The 8,921-nt window shown below is 44.9% G+C and overlaps 1 long non-coding RNA gene across 2 annotated transcripts in view; it reads left to right on the plus strand.

Annotated features, from left to right (window-relative positions):
* The window catches only part of LOC107000223 (uncharacterized), a 28,022-nt gene extending 25,905 nt beyond the window's left edge, over positions 1-2,117 (plus strand). For both annotated transcript variants that reach the window (XR_013398135.1, XR_013398136.1), the window contains one exon: positions 1,986-2,117. This is a non-coding gene — a long non-coding RNA (uncharacterized LOC107000223). The remainder of the gene's footprint in view (positions 1-1,985) is intronic.
* Positions 2,118-8,921: the final 6,804 nt, after the last annotated feature.

The raw sequence follows: 8,921 nt of genomic DNA on the forward strand, positions 1-8,921 counted from the left end.
AGACTGTGTCTCAAAAAAAATAAAAAATAAATAAATAAATAAAAATAAAAATACCAACAATACCAAACGATGGTAAACAGCTGAAACTCTCGTACCCTGCTGTGAGAGTGTAAATTGGCATAGTCACTTAGGAAAATTGTTTAGTGGTGTCTAATAAAGTTGAACATACACATATATCCTATGACCTTGCAATTTCACCTTTTGTTATGCCCATAGAAATAGATGCAGATGTGTACCAAAGACATGTTGTTGTCGTTGTTGTTGTTGTTGAGACAGAGTTTAGATTTCGTTGCCCAGTCTGGAGTGCAATGTTGTGATCTGGGCTCACCACAACCTCCGCTACCCGGGTTTAAGTGATTCTCCTGCCTCAGCATCCTGAGTAGCTGGGATTACAGGCATGTACCACCATGTCCGGCTAATTTTGCATTTTTAGTAGAGATGGGATTTCTCCATGTTGGTCAGGCTGGTTTCAAACTGCCGACCTCAGGTGATCTGCCGGCCTCAGCCTCCCAAAGTGCCTGGCATCAAAGACATGTTTTAAAATGTTTAAAAATAGGCCGGGCGCAGTGGCTCACACCTGTAATGCCAGCACTTTGGGAGGCTGAGGTGGCTGGATCACCTGAAGTTGGGAGTTCGAGACCAGCCTGGCAAACATGGTGAAACCCCCGTCTCTATTAAAAATACAAAAATTAGCTGGGCGTGGTGGCATGCACCAGTATTCCCTGCTACTCGGGAGGCTGAGGCAGGAGAATCATTTGAACCTCGGAGGCAGAGGTTGCAGTGAGCCGAGATGGCGCCACTGCACTCCAGCCTGGGTGACAAAGTGAGACTCCGTCTAAAATAAATAAATAAACATAAAATAAAATAAAATAAAATAAAATCCTTGAGATGTACCTGGAAGTGCTCCTCAAACTTTACTGTATGTATGACTCACCTGGAGATCTTGTTAAAAGGTAGATTTTATCCAGTAGTCTGGGGCAAGCTCCAGTTGATGCCCATACTGGTCCACCAAGCATGTTTTGACTATCAAGGGCCTACGGCACTTCCCAAACTATGTTCCACCAACAGTAATGTTTTGCAAATTGTTAACATTATTAAATTACTAAAATATAATAAAAATTTACTTTAAAAACATAATACTGGCTGGGCCCAGTGGCTCATGCCTATAATCCCCACACTTTGGGAGGTCGAGGCAGGAGGATCACTTGAACTCAGGAGTTTGAGACCAGCCTGGGCAACAAAGTGAGACCCCATCTCTACAAAAAATACAAAAATTAGCCGGATGTGGTGGTGCATGCCTGTAGTCCCAGCTACTGGAGAGACTGAGGTGGGAGGATGGCTTGAGCCTGGGAGGCAGAGATTGCAGGGGGCCAAGATCGCGTCACTGCACTCCAGCCTGGGCAACAGAGCCAGACTCTGTCTCAAACACACACACACACACACACACACACACACACACACACACACAAGATATATATATATAAAGTATTTTCAGGTTACTCTTATTTTGTAATAATTTGTTTTTAAAAGTCAGTGTGCCATATCTGACAATAATAACCTCGTAAACATAAAGCTCAGTAAACAGCTATGTGCCAGGTACTGTGACACTACCTAATTTAATCCCGAAGAATATGCCTGGAAGTGGCAGGAAAGGTCAGCCCATGATGAACATGAGCTGTCTGACGCTTCGCTGGAAAAGCAGCACTTAGCAATTGGCATCTCTGTGGTGGATTGTCTATTGATGGGGCCGGAAAACTTCTGTAAAACACTAGGTGGCAAATATTTAGGCTTTCCGGATGTCGAGACTCAGGAAATGCTACCCCAAAGCGAAAGCCTCAGAAGCAGCTCTCTCTGACCTCCTGCCCTTCTGTCTCTTCCCCGCTTTGTCCCCCAGGGCAACCCATAGAAACTAGAATCCTTCTTCTCCACGGTGGGTTATAAGGCCTAAAAATATTATTCTAACCTCTCCCCACCTTTCTGTCTAGAGATGGTCATAAAGAAATTCCCTGACCTATCTGGCTTGACTGTAGGTCATAAGACCCCCATTCCAGGATCCTGTTCTATACCTGAGAGGAAGAAATGCTACAACAGAGATGCCAAGAAGAACCTGAGCAAACGGGTCTTGCTCATCTTCCTCTTCTCGGTCTAGTGCACCCTTTGCCACAGTTGTACATGACTGACCACTCTTCGTTGCATCTAAGCATAAAAATGGACAGTTTTTTCTATATCTCTGGGTCTTCATTTTGAAGGTTCCCATGTCATGTAAAACCATGATTAAATAAACTTGTTACACTTTTCTCTCGTTAACCTGTCTTTTGTTATAGAAGTGTCTGCCCTGACCCTTATGATGGGAACAAAAGGTATCACACCCTTTTCACCCCTACGCAAATCATAGTATCTGTATCATAACTACTCAGCTCTGCCATTATAGCATGAAAGCATACATATGTAAAAGAATGGGCATAACTGTGGTCCAAAAAACTTCACTGACAAAAAAGGTGGCAGGCCATAGTTTGACAAAAAAGGTGGCAGGCCAAAATAGCCTTTGGCCTATTGAATCTTTAGTCAGTGATATGTGTCTTGTTTTAAAATTTGCATGTATTTTAGCTGACAAAATGTTTTAAAATCTATAGTTTGGTTTCCTTCCTTCCTTCCCTCCCTCTTTCCTTCCCTCCTTCCTTCCTTCCTTCCTTCCTTCCTTCCTTCCTTCCTTCCTTCCTTCCTTCCTTCCTTCCTTCCTTCCTTCCCTCCTTCCCTCCTTCCCTCCTTCCTTCCTTCCTTCCTTCCCTCTCTCTCTTTCTTTCTTTCTTTCTTTCTTTCGTCTCGCTCTGTTTGTTGCCCAGGCTGGAGTGCAGTGGTGTGATCTCGGCTCACTGTAGACTCCATCTCTGGGTTCAAGTGATTCTCCTCTCTCAGCCTCTGGAATAGCTGAGATTACAGGCATGTGCCACCATGCCTGGCTGATTTTTATATTTTTAGTAGAGACAGGGTTTCACCATGTTGGCCAGGCTGGTCTCGAACTCCTGACCTCAGGTGATCTGCCCACTTCGGCCTCCCAAAGTGCTGGGATTACAGACATGAGCCACTGCACCCAGCCTATAGTTTGTTTTCTTTCTTTTTCTTTTTTTTTTTTTAAGATGAAGTCTTGCTGTGTCTCCCAGGCTGGAGTGCAGTGGCACAATCTCAACTCACTGCAACCTCCACCTCCTCAGTTCAAGCGATTCTCCCATCTCAGCCTCCCGAGTAGCTGGGATCACAGGCATTCGCCACCATGCCTGGCTAATTTTTTGTATTTTTAGTATTTTTAGTAGAGAAGAGGTTTCACTATGTTTGTCAGGCTGGTCTTGAACTCCCAACCTCAAGTGATCTGCCCACCTCAGCTTCCCAAAGTGCTGGGATTACAGGCGTGACCCACTGCGCCCGGCCTACAGCTTTCTATTAAAATTTCAAATATGAGTTCTAATTTTTTTAAAAATGAAGAATCCATTTACGTATTCTATCTCAAGAATGAATTTTTGTTGTTGTGAATGGTCATTCATGGTCATTTATGGTCACATAAGTTTAAAAATGGTCATCTAAGGACAAAGAGAGTCCCCACATTAAATGATATAGGCCAGGTGCAATGGCTCACACCTGTAATCTCAGCACTTTGGGAGGCTGAGGCAGAAGGATGGCTTGAGCCCAGAAGTTTGAGATCAGCCTGGGCAACATAGCGAGACCTTGCCTCTACCAAAAAAAAAAAAAAAAAATAGAAAAAGAAAAAATTAGCCTGGTGTGGTGGTGTGAGCCTATAGTCCTTCCTACTTGGGAGGTTGAGGTGGTAGGATCACTTGAGCCTGGGAGGTCAATGCTACAGAAAGCCATGATCACATTCATTACCACTCCAGCCTAGGTGACAGAGTGAGACCCTGTCTTTACAAATTTTTTTTTTTAATTTACAAAATGATTTATGGAGTGACAATACAGAAGGGCTAAGTCTTAAGATAGAATTTGCATTCTTGAACCACATACTGCTAGGACACCAGGCAAACTGTACTACAGTTTCATAGAACTAGCAACCATCAATCATACTGCTAAGTTGGTGTACAGACTGCACAGAAATTAAGTATCTGAATTTAGATTCCATATAGAACCCATTCATACTGAGTCCATACTATGAGGCTATGAGAAAGCATTATTTCAACAAATTTAGTTTAAAGATCTAATTAGCTTTTGTTAGTGGCTCACGAATTGGGCAGCATCTCTTCTAAAGAACAGACGAAGTGCTCCAGTGGGTATGGTAGAGTAGTTGGTTTTCTAAAGTAGCTAAAGCAGGAGTAAGAAAACAGAATAACACAAAAAGATTGGTTAACATCAGGTTACTTATACGGGTTAAAGCAAAGGGGACTTCCTTAATGATACCTGTTCAGGTTGACTGGGTCTCTTTTTTTTTTTTTTTCTTGAGATGGACTCTCGCTCTATTGCCCAGGCTGGAGTGCAATGATGCGATCTTGGCTCATTGCACTGAACCTTCTGGGTTCAAGTGATTCTCCTGCCTCAGCCTCCTGAGTAGTTGGGATTACAGGCACCCACAACCATGCCCGGCTAACTTTTGTATTTTTAGTAGAGACAGCGTTTCACCATGTTGGTCAGGCTGGTCTCGAACTCCTGACCTCAAGTGATCTGCTCGCCTTGGCCTCCCAAAGCGTTGGGATTACAGGTGTGATCAACTGTGCCTGGCCTGACTGGGCTCCTTCTGATTGGTTGCTGCAATCACCTGTTTTTAGGAAAAATGGTCTACTTGGGGTTTTCCTGCTTCCTTAAAGTTTCAGTTGGACGCTGGGCGTGGTGGCTCACGCCTGTAATCCTAGCACTTTGAGAGGCTAAGGTGGGCAGATTGTCAGACCTCAGGAGTTCGTGACCAGCCTGGGCAACAAGGTAAAACTCCATCTCTACTAAAAATATGAAAAATTAGCCGGGTGTGGTGGTGCGCACCTGTAGTCCCAGCTACTCGGGAGGCTGAGGCAGGAGAATTGCTTGAATCCAGGAGACAGAGGCCGCAGTAAGTTGAGATTGTGCCACTGCACTCCAGCCAGGGTGACAGAGTGAGATTCTGTCGCAAAATAAAAAAAAATTTAGGCTGGGTGGAGTGGCTGACGCCTCTAATCCTAGCACTTTGGGAGGCCGAGGCGGGCGGATCACCTGAGGTTGGGAGTTTGAGACCAGCCTGGCTAACATGGAGAAACCCCATCTCTACTAAAAATACAAAATTGGCCAGGTGTGATGGTTTATGCCTGTAATCCCAGCTACTTGGGAGGCTGAGGCAGAATCACTTGAACCCGGGAGGCAGAGGTTTCCGTGAGCCAAGATTGCGGCATTGCACTCCAGCCTGGGCAACAAGAGCGAAACTCCGTCTCAAAAAAAAAAAAAAAGTTTCAGTTTGATTGTCTGGCACTTTAGCATCAGTGATTCCATTTTGGTTTGGTCTGTTGGGGCTTAGTGTAGGAGCTCAGTCCAAAATAATGGCCGCCTATAAATTTAATCCAGGCCGTCAAAGATAAACAAAGCTGGACTTTAATTGAAGTGGTGACAACTGATGTTATTCAGTAACTATTGACAGTAGTGGAAACAGCTGAACTTCATTCTAATTTACACAAGGTGCCTGTGTTTTAAAGGGAGCATGAGGGCGTAGGAAGGAGGAGCAATAGGGAACGCAAGTGAAACATTACAAAGGGTTGGTCGGTGTAAATGTGAATAGACTGTGTCTGCAAGCTGGGAATTACATTTTTGTTTGTTTGTTTTGAGACAGGGTGTCACTCTGTCACTCAGGCTGGAGTATAGTGACATGATCTCAGCTCACTGCAACCTAGGCTCAAGTGATCTTCCCACCTCAGCCTTTTGAGTAGCTGGAGGCTGAGGTGGGAGGATTATCTGGCTAATTTTGTGTATTTTTAGTAGAGACAGGGTCTTGCCATGTTGCCCAGGCTGGTCTTGAACTCCTGAGCTCAAGCAATCCCCCTACCTTGGCCTCCCAAAGTGCTGGGATTACAGGCGTGAGCCACCACGCCCGGCCATACTAAGCCGGCAATTATGGAAGTTAGGATTTTATCCTCCCACAGAGACTGGGGGACAGAAGCACTGTCCTCATAATCATATCTTAATTTATTTTTTCTTGAGACGGAGTCTCACTTTGTTGCTCAGGCTGGAGTGCAGTGGTGCAATCTTGGCTCACTGCAATAGCCGCCTCCCAGGTTCAAACAATTTTCCTGCCTCAGCCTCCCGAGTAGTTGGGACTACAGGCGTATTTTTGGCTAACTTGTATTTTTAGTAGAGACGGGGTTTTGCCATGTTGGCCAGGCTGGTCTCAAACTCCTGACCTCAGGTGATCTGCCTGCCTTGGCCTCCCAAAGTGCTAGAATTACAGGCGGGAGCCAATGCACCCAGCCTAATTTTATATTTCTAACTCACACTACCTTATAGTTGTGGAAAGATTCCTCTGAAATACTTCCGAAAATATGATCTTTTGCTACAATAAAGAACAAGTGTGACTGGGCACTGTGGCTCATGCATGTAATCCCAGCACTTTGGGAGGCCAGGGTGAGACGATCACTTGAGCCCAGGAGAGCTGGAGACCAGCCTGGGCAAAATGGCGAGATTCCTGTCTCTACAAAAAATTAACAAATTAGCCAGGTGTGGTGGCATGCACCTGTAGTCCCAGCTACTCGGGAGGCTGAGGCAGGAGGATTGCCTGAGCCTGGGAGTCCGAGGCTGCAATGAGCTATGATGGTGCTACCACTCTCCAGCCTGGGTGACAGAGTGAGACCCCAGTTCTAAAAAATACAAAAAAAAGAAAAGAAAGAAAAGGAAAAAGAACAAGTGTATCTACTCTATAGCAGAAACAGAAACTTTGAAAACTGTTTTTGTAAATATGTGCTAGAAGCTTTCACTTGGCATTATCAGTACATCTAATTTTAGCTATGCTAGTCTGCATGGAATGGTATCTTTTTTTTTTTTTTTTGAGACGGAGTTTCCCTCTTGTTGCCCAGGCTGGAGTGCAGTGGTGTGATCTCGGCTCACTACAACCTGTGCCTCCCAGGTTCAAGTGATTCTCCTGCCTCAGCCTCCTGAGTAGCTGGGATTAGAGGCATGCGCCACAACGCCCAGCTAATTTTTTGTTATTTTTAGTAGAGATGGGGTTTCACCATGTTGGTCAGGCTGGTCTCGAACTCCTGACCTCAAGTGATCCGCCCGTCTCGGCCTCCCAAAGTGCTGGGATTACAGGCGTGAGCCACCACACCCAGTCTCATTTTGTTTTTCTAAAAAATACTTTTTTCACCAGCAAAGGAGACAAAAAAAAATCATTTAAAAAACTCAACCCAAAAGAAAACATTTAAAAATAATAAAAACAGATTTTAAAAATAGAAAATAGCAAAATAATAGATTTATACCAAATAACTTTTCCCCCAGCTTTTTAGTTGCTAAAGAACATTTCCGTCTGGGCACTGTGGCTCATGCCTGTAATCCCAGCACTTTGGGAGGCCAAGGTGGGTGGATCACCTGAAGTCAGGAGTTCGAGACCAGTCTGACAAACATGGTGAAACCCCGTCTCTACTAAAAATACAAAATTAGCCGGGCGTGGTGGTGCATGCCTGTAATCCCAGCAACTCGGGAAGCTGAGGCAGGAGAATCACTTGAACCCGGGAGGCGGAGGTTGCGGTGAGCCGAGATCGCACCGTTGCACTCCAGCCTGGGCAACAAGAGTGAAACTCTGTCTCAAAAAGCAAAAAACAAAACAAGCAAACAAAAAACGAACATTTCCATTGTAAAGTTTCCTCAAGTCCTTTCACCCTATGTCCTAGTTCCAGACTCCAGGCAGTCACTGATCTCTCATTATAGTTTCGCCTTTCACTGTGGCTTTACTTTGCGTTTCCCTGATAGTCAATGACCTGGAGGATTTTTTCAAAGGTATATTGACGGCTGCCTGTATCTTTTTTAGTGAAGCATCTATTCTTTTACCAGATTTCTATTGGGTTGTCTTATAATCCAAGAGTTTCTCATATGTTCTTATATAAGTCCTTTGTTTGCTTTATGTATTGCAAAAACATCTTCCCAGTTAGCAGCCTGCCTTATTTTCTTAATGGTATCTTCTGAAGAGAAGATATTTTATCCAGGTGCAGTGGCTTACCCTGGTTGTCCCAGTTACTCTGAAGGCTCGGGTGGGAGGATCGCTTGAGGCCAGGAGTTTAAGACCAGCTTGGGCAACATAGTGAGACCCTGTATCTAATACACACACACACACACACACACACACATATATATTTTTTGAGATGGAGTTTTGCTCTTGTTGTCCAGGCTGGAGTGCAATGGCGTGATCTCGGCTCACTGCAACTTCCAACTCCTGAGTTCAAGTGATTCTCCTGCCTCAGCCTCTCGAGTAGCTGGATTACAGGCGCCCGCCACCACGCCCAGCTAATTTTTGTTGTTTTTAGTAGAGACGGGGTTTCTCTGTGTTGGTCATGGTGGTCTCAATCGCCATGTTGGCCAGGGTGGTCTCGAACTCCTGACCTCAGGTGATTTACCTGCCTCGGTCTCCCAAAGTGCTGGGATTACAGGCGTGAGCCACTGTTCCCGGCCTAAAAAATATATATTTTTAAAAATTAGCCAGCTATGGTGGTGTGCACCTGTAGTTCCAGCTACTCAGGGATGCTGAGCTGCGCCTAGCTCTTGAGTCTAGGAGTTTGAGGCTGCAGTGAGCTATGATTGCACCACTGCATTCCAGCCTGGGTGACAGAGCAAGACCGTTTCTATTTACAAAAAAAACAACAAAACAAAAAAACCAATCAAACAAAGAAAAAACATATAAAAGAGAGAAGACATTTTTGGCCTGGCACGGTGGTTCACACCTGTAATCCCAGCACTTTGGGAGGCTGAGGCGGGCAGAT

Source organism: Macaca mulatta, chromosome 9 (assembly GCF_049350105.2).
Source record: "Macaca mulatta isolate MMU2019108-1 chromosome 9, T2T-MMU8v2.0, whole genome shotgun sequence".
In the NCBI taxonomy this organism is placed as follows: Eukaryota; Metazoa; Chordata; class Mammalia; order Primates; family Cercopithecidae; genus Macaca; species Macaca mulatta.